The 23,832-nt window shown below is 34.9% G+C and overlaps 1 protein-coding gene and 1 long non-coding RNA gene across 4 annotated transcripts in view; both read left to right on the forward strand.

The window, feature by feature from the left end:
• ADGRB3 (adhesion G protein-coupled receptor B3) overlaps nt 1–23,832 on the forward strand; it is a 731,624-nt gene that overhangs the window by 24,697 nt on the left and 683,095 nt on the right. The gene's annotated exons all lie outside the window — the stretch shown is intronic.
• On the forward strand, nt 15,048–16,620 carry LOC147581013 (uncharacterized). Its single transcript, XR_015251314.1, has 2 exons — nt 15,048–15,093; nt 15,168–16,620. It is a non-coding gene; the product is annotated as an uncharacterized LOC147581013 (long non-coding RNA).

Here is a 23,832-nt window from a genome sequence, read left to right on the forward strand (position 1 = left end):
CGCGGGGCTCGAACTCACGGACCGCGAGATCGTGACCTGGCTGAAGTCGGACGCTTAACCGACTGCGCCACCCAGGCGCCCCTGGGCACACACCTTTTAAGATGTTTAATGTATTTGTTAGATCAAAAATTTCGTATATGCAATATATAAGTATTTATAGTATATTTTAATACTGCAAGTTTTTACCTTTTTAAATGAACCTTTTTTTATGTACTAATTATTCTATTTCCATTTACAATGTTGATAACTTTGGGATGCTTTCAGTTAAAAATGTTAAGTGAGCTTGCCTGCTCATATACCAGTGAAAAAGTTAATTTTCTAATTTAACTTAAAAAATAATCATTTTATTAGAAATAAGTGCAAAACATCAGAACTTGAGGTAGTGAATTATCCTTTCAAGTTCCTCAAAATCACTCAAATGGATACCCCTCCCTTTGAAATTTTACTCCCATATATCTAAATTTCTAGCCATATGTAAGGCATTGTTAATTGAGTGAAACAAAGATAAAAATGAAATTTGTGTAAAGTAAAATGTAATGTCTCATCTCTAACTAAAAGCTTCAGTAGCATAGCAAGATATATTGTTTTATAGTTACTCTTACAGTAATTCTAGTTTTTAAGCCCTTGTCAAGGAATAGGATTGAGTTTACCATGTGCTTCTTCTCGTTAGCAAATAGTTAACTTAGTTTGTGGCATACAATGGTTGTAGAGGCAAATACATGATTTACAGGAGATAAGGTCAATAATTCCTTGAAAGCAAATCATGATTCTTGGTGTTTTCTATTTTTGACTGAGATTGTTTTGCAAAAGTTAAATCATATGAAGATGAAGTTTGTATATAATAGTTCACATATATGTAACTATTAGCATATACATAGTACCTCAGGGTTCTGTAGTATCCTAAGTTCAACTATTTTATATACCAAAATGTTTGCTTTAGAACTTTATTTTCCAAGAAATGTCTTTAGGTATGGTATGGTATGACATGAGTTAGAAATGGTAAACAGGTTGCATACATTATGTTCTTGGCCTTGAAATTAGAATCTTGCAATAGAAATAATGAATATATTTGACATACACCCAAAGTGAGAAGAGTATTTAAGATTTTTCCAATTATTGGGAGAAGCAAAAACTATAGGTGGTCAAAAATAAAAGATCAATATGGCCATGGCCATTAGAATTTAGATGGGCTTTCAAAGATTGAGAAGAAATTAATTTACGTGAAGGAAATAGCTCTAACAGAGGTTACAGAAGGAAATGTTTACGGACTCTTGTAGAGATTGGATTTATAAGAAGTATGGGTGCACAAGGACTTAGGTGGGACAGAGAGAGTTCTTTATTTAGGCTAGGCACTTTGGACTTTTATCTGAGGGCAGTGGGAAACTTTAGAAGGAATTTGATGATGGCATGGTGGAAGGCAGGCAAGAAGTTATCAGGAAGGAGTAGAGGTTGAATGAAGTGTAAGCTAGTGGAACTAGCCTATCTGGGAAGGGATATAGGGCAATAGACATCTTGAGAGGACTAGTTTCGGGGCTTATGCTGTAATCTGGAGGTAATGTGGCTAAAACAGTAGTAATTGGAAAGCAATGATGAAAAGCATTGTGATCACTCCAAGATATTTAAAATAGCATGAGGTGATAAATTTTCAAATGAAGCACCACAAGGGAAAAAGAAAAGGTCTGAGTTAGGATGATTGTGGTTTGGGCCCAAGATAGGAATTTGCAAAGAGGAGCTGGTTCAAGCTGAGTCAAGTATGGTTCAGAAAAGAGGAGTCTGACGGTTTGGCAGAAAATTCAATTGGCAATGTCCTGTGAACAAGCAAACAAACTTTTTCATATTATAGCTCTGTCACTTAATAGGTATGGGACTTGCTACCTAAATAATTAAATAAGTGTAAGGAGCTTAGAATAGTTCTTTTAATGTAATGAGTGCTTAATAATTTTGGAGAAAAAATAGTAAATAATTGGAGAAAGTAGCCCAAGTTCATTTTCAGAAGAATAATTTGTTCCATATGATGAAGAATGACAATAACCAAGGAATGAGATTGAAATCCACAGGACAGGCCAAGATCATTGGGAGCCCTCAAGAGTACTCAGGTGGTGAGAGGTAACAACAGGATCCTGAGGCTTAACAGTCTTTGGTGAGGATTTTAAAGCTGTTGTCACAGGACATATATCTTGGAAGTTGTATTTTTTTCCCAAAGCGTTGTGAAATCTAATATTGGAAGTCAAAATAGTGCTGTGTAAGGCAGGAAAAAAGCCAAGAATAGTAAAAATATAAAGCTGATTTATATGTTGTTATATATGTTACATATAATGTTAGAATATAAAATTTACTCATTATAGAAAATTTACATCATAATGTATGTAAAAATACCATTTTTAGTCTTGTCAAAAATCTGTTACATATTTACATTAATGTAAATGGAATTCAAAGGAATCATGAAAATAGTGCTTATTGTGTTTCTTTATTGACTCTTATTTCACCTATTAACTATAAGATCACTATTCTAGAACTCATCACTTGTAGGAAAAATTGAAAAGAGAAAAAATTAATCACTGAAATTTTGGGAATTGATATTATTTATATCATGAAAAAAGTTTCCTTTCTTTTCAGATATGATATAATCTTGTTTGTCAAATAGACAATATTCATTATATCCATTTCATCAGCTTTTAACAAGTTATACAAAACAATAAAAACTAAAATAGATAAAAATGTTTTAAACAACTTTTATTTTCTTTTAACTTGCCTCTGTTATCCCAATTTATTTTTCAAATTTTCATAAGTAGGAAGATTATTTAGCTTTTTAAAAGAATTTTGATGATTTTTTTGTAAACAATAGATTATAGTTTGTGAATATCTACATAGAACTTTACCATTTCTCCATCAGTTTTATTTTGAAAAGGTGTTGGAACTCATATGTGGAATGTGAGAAATTTAACAGAAGACCATGGGGGAAGAGAAGGGAAAAAAATAGTTACAGAGAGGGAGGCAAACCATGAGACTCTTACATACAGAGAACAAACTGAGTGTTTGAGGGTATGTGGTGGGGGTGGGGAAAATGAATGATGGGCATTGGGGATGGCACTTGTTGGATGGGTACTGGGTGTTGTATATAAGTGATGAATCATGGGACTCTACTCCCGAAGCCAAGAGCACACTGTATGTTAGCACACTGAACATACACTGTATGTTAGTTAATTTGACAATAAATTATATTTAAAAATACATAAATAAATACAAATTTAAAATTTAAAAAATAAAAATAAAATGAAAAACTGCTGGAAGTAGATTTGGAATCAAATTTTGGGATCAAATTTCTTTCTTATTAGAATTTTAAAATGTATGCTTTACCAAAAATTTGCCTAATGAATTATGCAGAAACACAAATCACATTTTAATATTTGGAAAAAAATGATATATTTATGAGTCACTTTAGGAATTTTTTAACCTGAGGTTGATAGGATTAAATTGCCATCCAAGCCCATGCAACCAGTTTTGTGCCTTTTAAGTTGCCTGTGTTTGCTCAGATTTGCCATTAATATCCATATATGTTCTGCTTGTAGAAGGAAGTGCTTGTAGGAATTCAGAGTTATGAAAGAAACGTTTTGGCTTTAAAGAAAATAGGATTCAGAATTGCCTACTTGAAATTTTTGCCATCATTCTTTGTAAGTCATTAATGGCTTTGAATAGAAATACTTTTAAAATAGAAATTCTGCAGCTATCAATGAGCAAATTGCCTTGATTTCAACATGAATTAAATATGAAGAGCTGAACAGAGTATTTGGCCCTCCACAATTTCTTCTTCATCTAGAAACTTCATTATCAAATATGTGAAAGCCAAGGATGATTAAAATATTTTAGTATACTACAGATGTGTTCCTTAGAGTTAACATTATCTATAAATTACAAGTAGCCTAACTAAAACATCCGCAGTGTGGCAGTTTCTGTGCAATTTAATTTTCAGTAAAAGCATTAGAGTCAATAGGAAAATCACCCGGTCAGCAAAAGGAACATAGAAATTTCATTCATGGGATAAAAGGATTATTTTAAAATGGAGCACAATATGCTGAATTGTATTTGTCATTTTGGTAATGATCACCATTGTTATTTGTCCTAACTTATTTCCCCTGTGCTCCATATTTATAAAATAGAATAATCACATTTTTTCATATTTTACAATATTTGTTACTGCATAAAGCTGATGGGCTATCATTCTCAAAATGTGTATTTTTTGAGTAATATGAGAATGTTTGAGGTATGTTTGATATTTAGGACAAAATATCTATCCTAATTGGTTCCATGTTGTTCTGCCTAAATGAGAAAGCTGAGGACAAGAGGTTCAGCGTGTTGCTCAAGGACTCCCTGTAGCAGAATGGTGGTCTGCTCAGATGTGCCTTTCACCACTGCATTGCCTGCCTCCAAAGATTTGTTCAAAAACTATGTAGAAGAGGGCATGTGAGAGAGTATTTTGGGGTGAAGACGGTGTGGTTGCTAGTGAATAAGTTGGAAGAGCTTCCTCACATTCCTACTATATCTCTTTAAAAATTTCTTTCTGGTCGTTGTCCGGGGGCACATCTCTTAGTTTTTGGTGTTCACATGCCTAGTTGTGGATCAGATTAGATCCTTTAAGTCAAGGGATAACTTCCCTTCCACTTTGACCAGATAGGTATCACCTCTGCCCTCTCTACTGACCAGGATACTTTAGGGAACTCTCTGTCCTGTGTGTGGGGTGAGGAATGAAATACCCCTTTCTACCAACACTTTACATGGTATTCCTGAGTTCCCTGTAGTTGGTATTTAGAGGGTTATGGTGGTTTCATTTCATTGCTGAAAACGGAGAGTTAGTATTTCCCTTTATATTTGTTTGATGTGCCCATTGGGTTTCAAGGATTGAGAAAGGTTAAGAAGGATGCTGATCCTCTGCAGTCTTTAACTGCAGTCCAAAATATTGTTCTCAAAAGCACTTTCTCAAAAGCATATTAATATTATAAGACCTTAGTATAACTTACATACCTCTGAGGATAAAAACATAACAGTATCTATTGCACAGAGCTATGTTGAAGTTTAAGGAAGCAGACAAACATGTGCAAAGTGTTTAACCAAGTACCACATACCATAATAATGATCTGATAGTGTTTGGCTGTCATGAACATATTATCATCATATAGCTGGAGCTTTGGCCTGGGGTGGGGTGGGCAAATATCAAATATATTTTTTGTTTGGATTTCACCTTAAATTTTGAATGAATTCAAATTAAGAACTCTATAAATACTTTATTCTTAATGTAATACTTGGTGAAATAATTCCAGTAATTTATATTTAATATTTAAAGTGGAATTTACTATCAGAATATTCATGGAGTGAGCTTTGACATTATGATAAGCTGCAGTAATATTGATATAAATTTATATCACAGAAGCATCAATATTTTAGTGTCTAATTTCTGTGTTCCAGAATTTAGCAAGGCAGCATGATTCTTAGAAGTTTAATGTCAAAAGATAAATAAACATATTCTTAGGTTTGATACAGTGTCATTTAATTACTTATGGATGTATCCAGCCCAGCTGGAATATACTCAGAGGTTTTATTTACCCCTGACCTTAGATTGAGATGCTTACTTTCTGTGAGTCTCATGTTTTGCGTTATTAAAATATCTCACAGATAAGTTCTAGAACCATAAGCGAGCAGATCTGGAGAAATGTTTTGATGTATCAGCATAGTGTTTAAAGCATTTTTACTTTAAGTGCTTTCAGTCAGGGCATGCGGTCACCAGTTCTCTTCACATTCTGCCACTCAGTATTAGTTTAGAAGCAGCTGTTTCATACATTTATGTGAGGTGTGTGACCACCGAAGGAATTGGGATTTTTGACTTCTAGACTTATATCTCTTTTTTTTTTATTTTATTTTTTTTTAAATTGTTTTTTTAACGTTTTTATTTATTTTTGGGACAGAGAGAGACAGAGCACGAACGAGGGAGGGGCAGAGAGAGAGGGAGACACAGAATCGGAAACAGGCTCCAGGCTCTGAGCCATCAGCCCAGAGCCTGACGCGGGGCTCGAACTCCCGGACCGCGAGATCATGACCTGGCTGAAGTCGGATGCTTAACCGACTGCGCCACCCAGGCGCCCCTAGACTTATATCTCTTAAGTCTCTTCCAGGTTTAAAGTTTTTGTGTATCCATGAGACTGTTCCTCTTTAGTAGAGAGTTGAAAAACCACTTGTCCATCCATTATATTCTTCAGTGGATACCTGTAACTGTCTTATTCCCCTTGCAAGGAGTGACTGTTTCTGTTTTGATCACAGGTCTCAGAGAATAAGATACTGTGTTTTTTTTAAACACTTGATACTTTTCAGTCTGTAAAGAAATTTCAAGAAAAAATATGTATTATTAATTCATTATTAAGAAAGTAGCAAATTTAGATTTTATTATATATTCTCAATTTTGTCATTTGCTATTTTCATTTTATTATATAGCATAAGCTGTTTTCATTTCCTCTTAGAATAATTTTTGAACACTTAACTTACTTTGAACTTGATAAACATGATTGAATGACTACTCCCCAAAAAAGTAATGATGAATAAAAGATCTTGACATGAAAGTTACAGAATTTTAGTAGGCTAATGATCAAGATAATGAGGTAATTTATTTTTTTTTTATTTTTTTTTAAATTTTTTTTTTCAACGTTTTTATTTATTTTTGGGACAGAGAGAGAGCATGAACGGGGGAGGGGCAGAGAGAGAGGGAGACACAGAATCGGAAACAGGCTCCAGGCTCCGAGCCATCAGCCCAGAGCCTGACACGGGGCTTGAACTCACAGACCGCAAGATCGCGACCTGGCTGAAGTCGGACGCTTAACCGACTGCGCCACCCAGGCGCCCCAATAATGAGGTAATTTAAAGGGAAGTGGCCTGGACTCTGAGAAAAAGATATTAGATCCAAGTTAATATTATTTTTACTGTTTTACAAATATCAAGTTGACTGACTACTGTCAACAGGTCTGCTTGGACCTTTTAGAGCTGTGGTTCAGTGGCTCTAATGGATTATTGTATTGTCATACTGCTTTATAACCAATGACAGGCCTTCATATACAATTGGTCCTATTTTTTCTTTCCTCAGGGAGAAAAGTAATATAACTGATATATGAGGAGCAAACTTGGTCTCATTAGCTGAGAACAGCTTATAGTCTTAGAATGACTCATTACTTAAAAGGAGGGCTTTGAAAAAGCTTCAGTGTGATTATCTGCTCCTAGTGCATTAATACTAAAAATTTACTACTATGAATTTTTAAGCAAAACACATCAAACTACATGGTGATTTCACATGCTTACAAAACTGGATTTACATGTGAAAATATGAATTCATAAGTCATTCTGTGCTTAAAGTCATCAGTGCTATATCCTCTGTTTAAACAAAGGATTATAACAGACTCATAAAATAAACTTTAGAAAACTTGTCAATATGAATTTATATCATAGAACCTTAGAGAGTCAGCCAAACAATTCTTAGAATTAATATGTGTTCCAGATAAATATTTAAATCAATATGATAAAAATTGTATTCACAATGGCTATAATAGCAAAATTTTATGACTATAGCTACAGAAAACCTTAGTAAAAGTTTTTTAGGAATATTTGAAAAAAAGTACAACACTTTGGTAAAGAATACAATTTTTTAATGTAGAGACATATTTTCTTAGAGGATATATGTATGGATTATAAATATGTCAGTTTTTCAAAGTCAAATTATCATTTCAGTGAATTTTTTAATGGAAAGTTTTGAAATTTTTATTCTAATAGTTTTTACACTAAGAGTTCTGAGGGGAACTCAATTATTAAGTGATTATAAAACTATAAGTAAAGGTATCAGTATTTACCCAAGAAATAACATATCAGTGAGATTTAATTTAAAGCCCTAGGAACCCTAGGATAAATTGGAAGTTAGTATTTGATAAGGCAAGTATCATAAACAAATACAGATGGAATTAACTATTCAACCCATAGAATTGGAGGTCTGTTTAGAAAACTACAACTCAAGTTTAAATTTCTTCTTCTAAATCTTATGCTAAAAGGGAAAAATAAATGTCTGGATTGGTAAAATGCGTTGTTGTGTTAAATATGAATGTATAATTTTAAAATTTGGAAGAAAATATTGACATTTAAATAATTTAAATAATTTCAGGATATTTAGCCGTAGGGAAAAAAATAGATGAAAATGCAAATGAAATACTACCAAAAAATAAAAAAAGGAAATGACAATACATATCAGAAAATGTTATAATTAAATTTAAAAGCCAAATTCCAAATGGGAAAAATATTTACAAAAAAAATTCCAATAGTAGATTGATGTCCTTACTGCATAAACAGCTTTTATAAATCAAATCTCTGCTTTTCACTGTGCTTGGAAAGCAATATTTTAAAATAATAATGATTTAACCACAAGAGAAGTAATGAAAGAATAAAGGATATGAGTAGAAAGCAAATCAAAAAATAAATTGTGAATGACCACTATATTAGGATACTGAACATCATTGGTAATGAAATACAACTCAAACAGCAGTTAGAATGCCTGATTACACTATCAGTTTTTTAATCTATCAAATCAGAAAAATTTTAAGAGGATAATTGTGATAACAAGAGTGAAATCATGGGTGCCTTTTGTTAGAATACAGTTGGTAGAAAAAAACATGTAAAAAGAAATAATGCAATATATACATATACCAAGAGCTTTAAACCAATAATTCTGCATCCTGAGAATACAACTGAATTTTCAGAATAATCTTTATGTACTATTTTTGCATAATTTTTATATGTGTCAGTGCTTGGGAAAATTCCATGTGCCTGATAAGAAGTAAATGATTAATTCAGTTATGATATGTTTTTATGAAATGAGTATTGAAATTCATGGTTTTGAATATTTAATGACAGACATGACCATGATGTAATGTTAAGTTAAAAAAATGTGAATATATAAGCCAAAGTTTGGTTTTAAATTATGCATTTATCTGTAGACCATATAGAAGCACAGCTACATGTTAATAGTGTTACCTCTAGTAGGACTGTGGGTTGGTTTCATTTGCTTCCTAATGTTGGTTTCTAATATTTTTTGCAGTGAGTATAAGGAACATATAGGAAAGTACTATATAATCATATTAAAGCTTTCCAATCTCAGAAGATATTATTTATTGCTGAAATGTATTATAATAAAAATGCAAAGTCAAAGTTACAAACCACAGAAATCGTAGCCATTTAAGCGCAAAAGGCTTGATAGGATTAGGTTGTCACACATTTGAAGAGCACTGCAGAGCAGCCTTGCATGTAGCTGCTCTCCTTTGATGTCCTGACTGGGGCTGGCGTATCTAAGGTGGCTTTACTCACAACATCTGGGTACCTTGGCTCTTCTCCACGTGACCTCAATCTCTGGTAAACTAGGTTGGATTTCTTTGCAGAGTGGTGTCTCAGGAAGAGCAATAGCAGAAGCTCCAAGGCTTCCTTGTGCCTACTATTCCAAACTGCATGTTGTTATTTCTACTATATTTTCTTTGTCAAAATAAATAACAAGGCCAGCTGAGCTTCAAAAGGTGGGGAAATAGACACTTGATGGGGAGAGCTGCAAGATATTGTTGCCATGTTTCAATCAACTATACTGTGTCATTGGCTTTGGCCAATGGGACATTGAGAAATGCTTGCAATTAAAACTAGTCTCCTGGAAACTGAAAGTCCATAGGACAGAGGACCCAGCATTTTAGGTATCCCAGTTGTACCCAGCCATCCTTGCCATCCCAGCTATGTTCCCATATATGTGATCACCCAGCCTGAGCTGAAGATCAGAAGAATCACCTGGATAATCCACATAATCAGAAATTACAGTGGGTTTAAGTCACTAAGTACTGTGTAACATAAACTGATAATTCCCTTTGCTACAATTCAGAGAACAGGGAATTACCAGATCAGTATTGGCTCAAAAGTGTGCAGCCACTGTTAGAGGCAAAAACTGAAGCCCTATCTTCTGACAACCATCATTAATGAACCAATGCCATGATAGACAAAATGCTTTCATGGGCATCCTTATGGCAAAGATCATCTCTCTTCCAAATCTTACAGGATGGTGTCTAATAAGTTGAAACTAAATTATATCAAGAACTCTACTTACAAGAAAGTCTGAGTACTCCAAAATCATTAGTACAGGAACTTATATTATGAAGGTATGTATTGTGATTTATAAAATATATATTTCGTCTTCTACACCATTCCTGGCACAGAGATTCAAAAGCCCTTGGGATTTCCTATACACTTATATCTTTTGTTGTCAATGAAGTGACTTTTGGAAAGCCTTTAGGTAACCCAAGGAGGGGGGCTGCTTGCCAGGTGAGCCAATTATGTGATTAGTGGGTTAAAACTTTAATTACACGCCCCCCTCCACAACCTCAGGGGAGCAGAGGAGGGCTGGAGGCAACGGCCAATGATTTAATCAGTCATGCCTGTATAATGAAGCCTTCCTAAAAGTCCAAAAGGACAGGATTCAGAGAGCTTTCAGGTTGATGAACATGTGGAGGTGCTGGTAGATTGGTGTGTCTGTAGAAGATACAGAAACCCTGCTTCCCATAGCTTGTCCTATGCTTTTCTTCCATCTTGCTGTTCCTGAGTTATATCCTTTCATAATAAACCAGTAATCTAGTATGTGAAAAGTTTCTGAGCTCTGTGAGCTGCTCTAGCAAATTATCAAACCTGAGATGGGGGTCTTGGGAACCTCTGATTTATAACCAGTTAGTCAGAAGTACAGATAGCAACCTGGGCTTGTGATTGGCATCTCAAATTTGTGTCTGGGGGCAGTCTTATGGGACTGAAACCTTAACCTGTGGGATTTGATGCTGTCTCTGGGTTAACAGTGTTAGAATTGAGTCAAATTGTAAGACACCTAGCTGGTGTCCCAAGAATTGCTTGTTGGTATGGGGGAACCCCCCACCCCTCCCACTCCGTTAGAATTGGTACCAGAAGCTATTAGGTGTAATTTGCCATATCTACCACAGTATGCATATGTTCTTTTTTTCCTTTTGTAATTGTTTTCACTTTTATGAATTTTAAAACTATAATTTTCTATACAGTTTGATAAATATATCAACACTCATTATTGTTTTGATATAGAAGAGCCTGTAATAGGTCTTTATTTTGTTTTTAAAGTTTATTTATTTTGAGAGAGGGAAAGCATGTGCGCACATGTGCATGAGCAGGGGAGGGGCAAAGAGAGAGGGAAAGACAGAATCCCAAGCCGGCTCAGAGCCATCAGCACAGAGCCTGATGTGGGGCTTGAACCCACAAATCACGATCATGACCTGAGCCAAGATCAAGAGTGGGACACTTACCCTACCGAGCCACCCATGTGCCCCTGTAATCTGTCTTTAAATTCATGATTGATTAACTCAAATACCAAACAACATTGTGCTTATTCTCTAGGGCCAAAGTTCCCTGCAATTTTCTTAAGTTTGAAATGCTGAAAAAGGCTCATTTTTACTCACTCTATCCCCGTTGTCTGCCTAGCTAACTATTGCCAGATTCCTTTATATACCTGAGGGCACACATGTAAGCTACTCCTTCTACTAGGATCTCTAGTCCCTTCTTCCTACTTCCAAAGTATAATTAACTTATACTCATCCTCCAGTTCCCAGCCTAAATATCACTTTCTGAGGGAGACTTTCATTTACTCTCTGAACTTTGTCTGGGTCTCCTGTTGTAGGGTTGCATAATACTGTATCTTTTTTCCCTATGAGATGGTGGAAAAGGGAAGGTACATTAATTTTAGAAGAGAAATACCTACCAAAGGGGCTAGCACTAAGAAAATATTTAATAAAATTTAGCTAAATGAATGGATAAGGCCTGTTTGTATTCTGAGGAGTTTGAACCTTCCTATCTGCCTTTGTCAGTGAAAGACTCTGCTGCCTAGTGTACAAGGACATGGGGTTTCTGAGTTGAGCTTGCCTTGGAATGGGGTCATTGCCTGTGCTTTAGAGAATGTGATGGTTAATAGTATGTGTCAACTTGGCTAGCCAGTGACAGCCAGTTTTTGGTCAAAACACCTGTCTTGATGTTGCTGTGAAGGTGTTTTTTTAGAGGTGATTAATATTGAAATCACAGATTACTTTCCATAATGTGATTGGGCCTCATCCCATCAGTTTAGGCTTTCCGAGAGAAGCTTGAAGTCTCCTGAAGAAGGGATTCCGCCTCCAGATCATCTTCAGAATGGAGATGCAGCATTCATTCTTCCTGGTTGTCCAGCCAGACATGCCCTGCACGTTTCACACTTGCCACCTCCACAGTCCCATCAATTGATTCCTTAAACTGAATCTCTCAGTGTCTCTTGCTCTCTTCTTCTGCACACACACCCATCCTACTAGTTCTGTTTTTCTGGAGAACCCTGGATAATACAGAGAGAGCAAGTGGAAAGAAGCAAGGGGACCCTTGCTTGGATTTCTACTTACTATTAGCTGTTTTAATTCTCATAGAAACCCTGGGAAGTGAGTTTACTTATTACCATTTAACAGAAGAAAAACTCAGTCCCAAAGAAGGGAAGATGTGCAGCAGTATACAGCAAGAAGCCGTCCTGAGAATGCAGCCATAAGTGTCCGTCTTCAGACGCTACTAATCTCAGATTATCTTGCTGCCTGCCCTCCCAGAGAGGAATTGACTATGGACCCTTGATTAGCCAGAGAGGGCAGCTGACCTGAAAGAAGAGTGGCTCTGGAATAGAAGAGGGCAAAGGATAAACTCTTAAATGTTACTGGGACCCTAACGTGACTCACTTGGGTTTTACTAACAGACTTTTGCCTGTTACTGCCTTGGATTTCAGAGATGACAAAACATTTTCTATACCTTTATTATTTTTTTTTTCACCCATTGGTGAACCTGGGAAAGGTTTTTTTCTTTTTCTTTTTTTTCCCTTGCTTTCAAATTTATTGTCTCATTCCTCTGAAGCAGGTCCCACATCTGATATTTCATTTCAGCTGGCCTACAACAAATCTTTACGCTTCAAATGGAGGGTGTTTAGAAGCTTTCTACCTCCTGTTCTACTCTGCCTTTAGTAGGAACAATTGTCTGAAGAGTTGCCAGCATCCAAGTAGCCTTGGGGAAGGAAATGTAAGATAACTGGACTCTTCATACTCTAAAATAAGGGACACACTTCAAAGCTCAAGGACAAAGTTATTTCTAAACATCTCCATTATCTTGATGTTTCCTGGAAAGCATCTTCTATCTATTTTTGGAACCATTGACTATCATGATCATAAGACACCTACCAGAGGCAGAATCTCTTAGGATGTCTGGGGGTTGGCATCTTATTTATATATAGAAGGGAAGGGTTTTCTGATATGAATGGGCTTTCTTTGATTTTTGTTTGGAATTCTGTAAAATATTTTATTTTATTTTATTTTATTTTATTTTATTTTATTTTATTTTATTTTATTTTAGCATTGTTTAATGTTTATTTTTGAGAGAGAGAGAGCAAGAGCAAGTGTGAGCAGGGGAGGAGGAGAAAGAGAGGGAGACACAGAATCTGAAGTAGGCCACAGGCTCAAAGCTGTCAGCACAGAGCCTGACATGGGGCTCAAACCCATGAACCGTGAGACCATGACCTGAGCCAAGGTCAGACGCTTAACCAATTGAGCCACCCAGACGCCCTATTCTGTCACAAAATTTAGATGAAAATATGCAGTAGGTGCAGAATAGCATGATTATAAAAGCAGAATAACTTTAGAAGATGAGAGACATTGTAAGATTTGGTAGAAAGGACTGTTTTTTTTTTTTCCCACCTGAAATAGAAATAAAAAAACAATGGCTATAAATTAAGAACTACCATTATACAAATATGTACAAATAAATACTTGGTGTCACAGAGGGAACTCAAGTAAAAATCTTATTTTTGTATTTTTGAGAAGCTTACCATCTATTAGGAATGAAAAAGCAAATACAAAGGACTAGCATTTAAATGCATCTTGAGAGAGCTATGATCGCAATGCAGCTCTTGGTTTATTGCACAAGGGGAAAAATGCTTTCAAGGTTTGGTGGTGTGTGAAAGACCTTGAAGGACACCTGTGATTTCAGCGTATTTAGTTAAGAGAAACTTCTGGGTGGTGTTACAGCTGTTCAAGGGAACAGAGGTACAAAGAACAGAAGGGAGAAGAGAACTTCATTCACTGGCACCAGACATGAAAATAGTAGCTCAGGTGAGGAACCAATGCCAGAATGAAGTAAAAAAGGCAACATTAAGAGCCAAGTGTTTTTAGTTTCAAAAAACATATGCTTTACCAAAACTGTTGGTTAGAGCAGAGGAACATTCTCAGGGTTCATAGGATTATTTAGGTTTTGCCTGGGGCAGAAAGTATGGGTCAAGAATAAGAGAGAAGGAAATTTAGTTTGAAATGAAGGTCTTGGACTCTGTGTAAGAAGATGTCCTCATTCTGGTTAATTTTGCAAATGTTAAAATTTAATATATATCTCAGACCTAACTTTAATGCTGTTTAGTTGTAAGCAATTGATATTGTCAGGTAAAACTTCTGAACCCATGGTTAGGAGATGCTGGGGTAGCAAGAGTAACATAACCTCCATCCTCCGTAGTCTGGACCATTGACATTCCCTCTTCCAAGCTTACATCTCAAAGCTGGTAGTGACTTCAGAAAAGAAGAGGAAATAATAGATGTGAATAATTAATAAAATATTGCTATGAAATTTGAGTTCAGGCTTAAGACAAATAACCAAAATAAAGCATAATGAATGAAATAGGTACACAAAAGATTTAAGGTAAGAGATAGAAAAAAAGAAAAAGAAAATTTGTAATCGGACTTAGAATCTGAAATACAGTATTTAGAGGCTGCCTGGCTGGCTGAGTCTGTAGAGCATGGGACTCTTGTCTCAGGGTTGAGTTCAAGCCCCAGGTTGGGAATAGAGCTTACTCAAAAAAAAAAAATATCTATATCTATATGTATATCTATATCTATATCTATATCTATATCTATATCTATATCTATATCTATATACACATATACATACACACACACACACACACACACATATATACAGTATTGGGAGCTAAGAAATAAAGTTAAAAGTTAAAAATTAAAAAAAAAAATCAAAGTGAAGTAAAAGTATTGGGAGCTAAGAAATAAAGTTAAAAGTTAAAAATTAAAAAAAAAAATCAAAGTGAAGTAAAAGGCCAAAACATGCATATAAGGTGGGGAGAGTGAAACAATGCATAGGAAAAGTTGAAAACCTAGCTGAAGTGAGATTAGGAACAGAAAGAAACATCAGGAGAAAAGGGATAGAGACAAAGAGAAACTCTGCAGAGATACCAGCGTGGTGGGCTTTCCAGACAGCAACTTCTCTGGTTTATTTTCTCCTAAAGGCACACCCGGACACCTTCCTTGTGGAAAGGCTCTTAGTGACCTAGCCCTTACCTTGTACCCATTTCTTTCTAGAGGAGGAACTTTAGGTGAGGTCTTCATCACTTTGTTATTTGAAACCTTCTGTAACCACCCAAACCCAAAATAAGTAGTAATTAAAGAACCTGTTGTTTTATAAGTCAGCGCTTCTCTTTGATGATTTTCTTTATTTTTCTGGATGCATCCTAATTTAAAACTTAATGTAAAGAATTGTAAAAAGGTGCATTCTCTTTGCCAACTCACCATTTTGTTTTCCACTGGCCAAAACATGTTTATTTTCTTTCTCCCATTTTAGCATTTGTATGAAAATACTTTGTACATATTTATTCAAAATATTTTGACCTAAATAGTACACTCCTTTAAAATTATTTTCCAACATTTTGTTGTTTGTTCCCTAAATGAAAGTGTGCCATTTTTATGGACGGTGTTATTTTCTAGAATGCTAATGCTGTAATGAAACTGTAATAAAACTAACTCATAGCCAAAGAACTGCTGTTTAAGCACCTACCTATGTTGTGAATCTCTTTCAGGCTATATTATTATGCACTTGCTTTTGTTTTCTATTTCTGTAGTCTTCCATTCCCAGCTAGACCATAAAATCCCCCAGGACAGGGACAGTACCTTCCCACTTTTATGTCCTCCATAGCTCTTGGTATAGCGCTGAGTACAAGGTGCTTTTTAATGTATGTGCGTTGAATTAATGATACAGTGCTTATGAGCTAATAACTTGAAACATGTGACATCTTTAAATTACTAAGGATTTTGAGTTTAGTAAACCTGCACTTAAATTGAAATAGCTTCCTCAAAAGGACAAGTTTTTTCTAAATTCTGATAGTTCCTAATTCAGTTTGCAAAAGTGATGTAGTTACTCAGAAGCCAAGCATTTCAGAATATTGTTTATTCAAATTGCATTTTGCTCTTTAATTCTAGAAATCTTAAGTCCTATTTAGGGCACATCTTTTCTTGCTGGCAAAGAGTATACATAAAGGGTATGTACTCCATACGTTAAGTTTTGGCAAGAATGCTTACTTTATATTAGCAAGGCTCTGTTGTTTCTTTTATTCAGATATTTGTATTGCTTAAAAGCCTAACAACAAACCAAAGCAGTGTGTGTATTAATTACATGAAATTGAAAGTTTATTTTTTGATGCTGCATACAGATTTGTTAAATAATAAAAGATGTGCTGTCCCCAGTGCGTTTCTCCTGGCTTTGATTCTGTACAAATCTTTAATAACTCTCAGTTTTCTTAAGAATTGTTTTTTTAAGTTATTTTCTTCTTGTATGTGTAGGCTCTCAGAATCTTTTTCATGGGACGCTGCTACTTTTTACTTTTTATGTCTTTTTCCTCAACTTGAATATTTCAAGGGAATTTATTGATATAAATGGTTACATAAGAAGATGTATCCAGGGACACCTGGGTGGCTTAGTGGGTTGAGCAACCGACTTCAGCTCAGGTCATGATCTCACGGTTCGTGGGTTTGAGCCCCACGTCGAGCTCTGTGATGACACCTCAGAGCCTGGAGCCTGCTTCCATTCTGTGTCTCCTTCTCTGTCTGCCCCTCCCCTACTTGTGCTCTGTCTCTTCCCTAAAATAAATAAACATTAAAAAAATTTTTTTTTTTTTAATTTTTTTTCAACGTTTTTATTTATTTTTGGGACAGAGAGAGACAGAGCATGAACGGGGGAGGGGCAGAGAGAGAGGGAGACACAGAATCGGAAACAGGCTCCAGGCTCTGAGCCATCCGCCCAGAGCCCGACGCGGGGCTCGAACTCACGGACCGCGAGATCGTGACCTGGCTGAAGTCGGACGCTTAACCGACTGCGCCACCCAGGCGCCCCTAAAAAAATTTTTTTAAAGATGCATCCAAAGAGTTTTCCTTTACCTTATTCACTTACATAACAATTAAAAGAAAATGTGATCATGAGGTATAATACTGAAAAAAATACTGATAATCTATCCATTAATAAAACAATCATAGAAAATGGCATCTTGTCTCCTTAGATCATGCTGAATCAAAAAAAGGACCAAAGTATATTTGCTCCTGAATGATCTTTGCTTTTTATTTTCTTCACCAATTTCTTTCTTTTTCTTTCTTTCTTTCTTTCTTTCTTTCTTTCTTTCTTTCTTTCTTTCTTTCTTTCTTTCTTTCTTTCTTTCTTTCTAACATTTATTCATTTTTGAGAGTGAGAGAGACAGAGCATGAGCAGGGGAGGGGCAGAGAGAGAGGGAGACAGAATCCAAAGCAGGCTCCAGGCTCTGAGCTGTCAGCACAGGGCCCGACGCAGGGCTCGAACTCATGGATTGCGAGATTATGACCCGAGCCAAAGTCAGATGCTCACCCGACTGAGCCACCCAGGCGCCCCTTTTCTTCACCAATTTCAAACATACTCTGTTATTTACATGTAGGTAGATGCTTTAGAATACAGGCCAGGGCTCTGCCCATAGTGTATTTTGTTTGCCTGCCAGTGTTTCAAAAATCAAGTTAACTTCACATACAGCTCTGGATTATTAATTTTTCTGGAAAAAAAATCAAAAGATTCAAAAACACTAGATCAGCATTCCCATAAGGCTTTGCGTAGAGCCTGGAGCCTGTATTCCCTTTAGAGGGGCCATATTCCCCTCCATTGCATAACAAGCCCACCACTGTCCATAGTAGAACCTGTAGGCATGGCCACTCTGCATCCCCTGTGATCCCTGCTGTAGAACATATAAAAGTACATAGAAAAGTGTATAGAATAAAGTATATAGAAATATATAAATAATATAAAGTATATAGAATTATATAAATAATATAAAGTATATAGAATTCTATAAAGTATATAGAATAAAACTGTAGTTTAAAACAAGAAGGGTTGAATTCATTTGGACTATGAGTGTGCCTAGAGGAACAGTAAGTGGAGTAAAAGAAAATTAGGGAATATATCCAGGGTCAGACCATTATTTTAAGAATTCTTGCCTGTTGGATCTAACAAGTTTTGATTCTATCCTTTGTATGAATTTCTCATTATTATGATTTTTAATATGCAAGATTAATACTATTGTAAAAATTTTAACACTATTAATTCCAATATTCAATTAAAATCTATAATTGGCAAATTAAAATGATAATGTTAATAACAAAATCAAAGGAAAATTATAATAAAAACAATTTCAAAAGGATATTATTTCCAGTTTTCTGGTGACTTACTTGACAGGTGTTTTGGTGTTAGGCATACAAATGCAAGTAATAGCTTTTCTCAACTCCATTTCTTTTAAATTTATATCTCAGTGTAATTCATTATTTAGAGTTTTACATTTCCTATGAACCTTCCTTAAATATTTATCCTGGGATTCTTTAATTTTCAAATTGTAGAGGAGGCATTTGTATAAAATTAAATATTTGTTAGATTGCTATAAAAATATTCAAGTCTAGACAAAAAAATCCCTGAGATTGACAGAGTAGTTTGGGTAACATTTGCTGTTGAAACAAACTCCAGAGTTTTAGTGTTTTAGTGGCTGAACACATAATATTTTATCTTTTGCTCATGTAACACTTCATGAAGGAGTTCTTGATTTGTGGGTGTCTTTCCTTCAGGAGGTGATACTGGGATTCAGATTTCTTCCTTTCAGCTCTGCATCCTCTAGGGATATGGTACTTCTTGCATCCAACCAGAGAAAGGGGAAAGCTTGCAGAGAAGGCACACCTGTGTCTTATGGACTAGAATTGCCACTTGTGCTCACATTGTTATTGGCAAAAATTAGTCAACCATATCTTCCAGCATTAATGAATCCTTCCATTTGAAAGCTAAGTCTGTACTGATTACAGTGGCTCTGATAATTAAGAAGTCAACATTTTCAGTAGAGAAACTAGTAAACAAACAAAAAAAAACAACTTCAGGATACATACAAAAGCCATCATCAAAACACTTAAAGAAATGCTATAACAAATAATGAAAAATAATCTTGATAGGTATATTGTTGTCAAATAAGTATAGAAGAAGGAAAAAAGAATGAAACAAAGAGAAAAATCTCTTCATGTAGCTGCTGGCATTGGTATATTTTCTTTGTATACATATCTGTTCAGGTCCTTAGCACATTTTTTAATTTGGTTATTGATTGATTGCTATTGAATTGAGTTCCTTATATATTTTGGATATTGAGTCCTTATCAGATGCATAGTTTGCAAATATTTTCTCCCATTTTTTTTTTTTTTGCTTGCCTTTTCACTATGTTGATTGTTTCCTTTGGTGTGCTTATTAGTTTGAGTCAATCTCACTTGTCTGTTTTTGCTTTTGTTGCCTGTGCTTTGGGTGTCATATCTAAAATAGGCATTGCCCACACCAATGCTAAGAAGCTTTCCCCTCTTTTCTTCTATTGGTTTTCAGTTTCGGATCTTAACGTTTAAGTCTTTAATCCATTTTGAGTTGATTTTTTTATGTATGGTGTGAGATAAGGGTCCAGTTTCTTTTTTTTTTTTTTTTTTTTTTTTTTTTTTTTTTGCATGTGGTTATCTGGTTTTCCCAACATTATTTATTGAAGGATCTATCCTTTTCCCATTGTTTATTCTTGGCACCCTTGTCAAGATCCATTGACTGTAGATGTGTATTATTTTTTATTCCGGGCTCTCTCTTTTGTCCCATTGGTCAATATATCTGTCTTTATGCCAGTACCATACTGGTTTCTTTACTATGACTTTGTAATGTATTTTGAAATCAGGAGTACAGTGCTTCCAGCTCTGTTCTTCCTTAACATTGTTTGGGCTATTCTGGATCTTTTGTGGCTCCATCTGAATTTTGACATTGTTTTTTTCTGTTTCTGTAAAGAATGCCATTGAGATTTTGACAGGGATTACATTGAATATGTAGAGCACTGTATGTAGTATGGACATTTTAACAATATTCTTTCAATTCATGAACATGGAATATCTTTGCATTTATTTATGTTTTTTTTAAATTTCCTTCATTAATGTTTTATAATTTTCAGTATGTAAGTCATTCAGCTCTTTGGTTAAGTTTCTTCCTAAGTACTTTAAACTTTTTATTTGCTAATGTGATTGGAATTTTTTTCTCTTAATTTCCATTTCAGATACTTCGTTAGTGAGGATGTAGAGAAAAGGAAACCCTTGTACACTGTTGGTGGGAATGTAAATTGGTACAGCCATTATGGAAAACTACTTGAAAGTTCTTCAAAAAATAAATAAATAAAATAGAACTACCACGTGATCCAACAATACCACTTGTGGGATTGTTGAAATTAGTATCTTTGAGATATCCATTGTTTCCGAAACAACCGAAATGTCTTTGGCAGATAAACGGATAAGGAAATGTGGACTATATACACAATGAATATTATTATAAGTATTATGTATTCCTTCTTAAAAAAGAAGGAAATCTTGCCATTTGTGACAGCATGGGTGAACCTTGAGGACAGTATGTTAAATTAAATAAGCTAGACACAGAAAGACAAATACTATGTGATCTCACTTATGTGTGGGATCTGAAAGAGTGGAATTAACAAAAGCAGAGAGCAGAATGCTGGGAAGTGTGGGGAATGCTGGCAGTTGTTGCTTAAAGAGTACAAAGTTTCAGTTATATAGGATGAATAAGTTCTGGAGATTTAATGTACAGAATGGTAACTATAGTTAATATGGTATTATATACTTGAAATTTGCTATGAGATTGATCTTACATGGTCTCATTATACACAAAAATTATAACTATGTGAAGTGATGGATATCTTAATTAGCTTGATTGTGGTAGTCATTTCACAACATATACATATATATTAAATCATGACATTGTATGCTTTATATACAATCTTTATTTGTTGATTTTACCTCAATAAAGCTGGGGGAAAAAAGGAAAAACAATAACCTAGGGAACAGAAAAAAAAAAAAGAAGGGGGAAAGGGAGAGGCAGTAAAAACAGGCTTATAGAAACTAAGCTAAAGGGGAGAACGGGAGAACAAAAGAGCCCAACAGTGGACAGGGTGCAGAAAGGAAGGTTTTGAAATATGTGTGGAGGGCAAGTGAAGCTATGTTCTTTGGTAGTGGGCTGTAAAGCATTCTGGACTCTTAGTGTATTTGAAATGTGGTAGAGGTGGTTAAGCCTCCTGAGAGTGCTTCAGCTGCTTTAATCCTAAACCCTTTGAAGGGTCCTACTCTGAATGGACTATCTAGAGCAACTCGACAGGGTAGAAATTAATCTCTAAGCCTAGGGATCAGGAACCAGAAGAACTAAATGAAATCATTTGCATTTGGACTCATGGTTAGGTCACTGATCCTCTGAAGTATACATTCATATACCTTTTAACAGGTGAATAACAACAGTGACAATAGCAACAGCATTATATATGTTACATATATATGTAACATATATATATATATATATAATACATGTTATATAATTATAGTTATATAATATATATACATGAATGACTTGGAAATTAAACCAAATGCTGCTAAATTTACTTCCTATTTCAAAATTGTGGGATTGTAGTGTTACTCTCAGGGGCCTCAGACCTATTACACCGTAACTTACACAGAATGTAAGAGATCAGTTTATCAGTTATAATGGAAAATAGCATAGAGGTTAAGAGTGATTTCAACAGGATATTTTTAAGTCATCTAAAAAGGAAAGAGACCCAAGGCTATGAGATAAATGCTTCTGTTTTCTTATCATATTTTGCAGCTCTTTTTGCTTACCTGTAATAATTTCAATAAGTTGAATATCCTTTGAAATCTCTAAACTAGTCCATTGAAGAGTGCTATTTCTGTCTTTCCTATTTTCTTACTCTATTCAATTAAGGTTCAATTCTCAAATTCTGTGACATTATTATTTTATCAGAAGTATATGTTATCTGGGTGATGGAGGTGGAAACATATTAGGACATTTTTACAACTACTGTTTTTTTTTTTTGTTTTGTTTTGTTTTGTTTTATATTTTCTTTTTTCTAAGACAAAATCTCTTCGGTGAATTATGTCACTATTCTAAAACATTAAACATCCCAAATCTGTTGATATGCAATGAATTGAAATTAAAATCTTTCTTTTAATGAGATTGAATTTATAGCCATTCAACCCTTTTAACATTTGGATATTTAGATGGAGGAAATAAGTTTCTGATTAGGCTAAAGTGGTAGTCATAGTGGTTGGTACTAAAGATTCCTCAGTTTATCAGAGGATAGTTTCAAGCTGCTTTGAGCATTGATTTATTTAATTAAGAAAAATTCTCATCTTGGTGATCTGATTTTTGAGATACAGTAAAAACCATAATGATAATAATCTCATGTAATTGGCAGACATTCTCTTCATAGTATCTGAAATCTCCTAATCACCCTACAGTTGGGGGGTAATGCTGTTTCCATAATTCTGAAGGAAAAACTGGGTCATTCCAGAATAAGTGACTTCCTAAATTATGCAGGTGGATCTGAAGTTAGAACCAAGGATTGTCTGTACCTAGAACCTAAACTTTCCCAGTGATACCACTCTAATTCCTAGTCTCAAAACAATAGTCACATTGCAAATAGGTTCATTATTGGGTGGGTAAAATAGTGACATTAAGTAAAAAGGAAGTAACTATGATATATTTGGTATGCAAAATTCTAAAAACAAAGAAATGTGTTTCCGAAGAACTTTTTTGGAGAGAATAAGTTAAGTGCAATCTCTTGGCACATAAGTGAGAAAATTCCAATTTCTTGGAACATTTATGTAGGTGGAAAAACACATTTCATGACTGCTACGTTTATAACCACAGAATCAAAGACTGTCAGAAAAGAAAACAACTCTGCATTTTCTCTATTATTATTTTTAAATAAACTTCTATGTTGAGTTACTGTTTACTCTATTAGTCTGGGTTCTCCAGAGAAACAGAACCAATAGAATATATAATATAATATATGAATTTTATATAGAATAAGGAATTGGCTCGTGCAGTTCTGGAAGTTGAGAAGTCCAAGCATCTGGAGTCAGCAAGCAGGAGAGCAGATGGTGTAAGTTCCAGTTGGAGTCTGAGTCCAAGAGCAGGAGGGGAAAATGTCCAAGTTTAGAGACAGTAAGGCAGAGAGAACAAATTCTCTCTTGCTCTGCTGTTTTTTTTGTTTTGTTTTGTTTTGTTTTGTTTTTAATTTAGGCTTTCCATGGATTGGATGAAGCCCACTAACATTGGAGAAGGCAGTCTGCTTCACTTCTTCTACTGATTCAAATGTTACTCTCATCCAGAAATACCTTCACAGACACACCCAGAGCAATGTTTAACTAAGTATCTGGGCACCCTGTGACCCAGTCAAATCAACACATAAAATTAACTATCAAAACTTCTAGAAAAATTTGCATCAGTACTTGTCTTTGACTCATTGTTAACCTAATATGGTTATAGAACTATATTAAACATTAAAATGTGTCATAACTATAATTAGCCATC

This window comes from Puma concolor, chromosome B2, assembly GCF_028749965.1.
Source record: "Puma concolor isolate L17-30 chromosome B2, mPumCon1.1.hap2, whole genome shotgun sequence".
NCBI classification, from domain to species: Eukaryota; Metazoa; Chordata; class Mammalia; order Carnivora; family Felidae; genus Puma; species Puma concolor.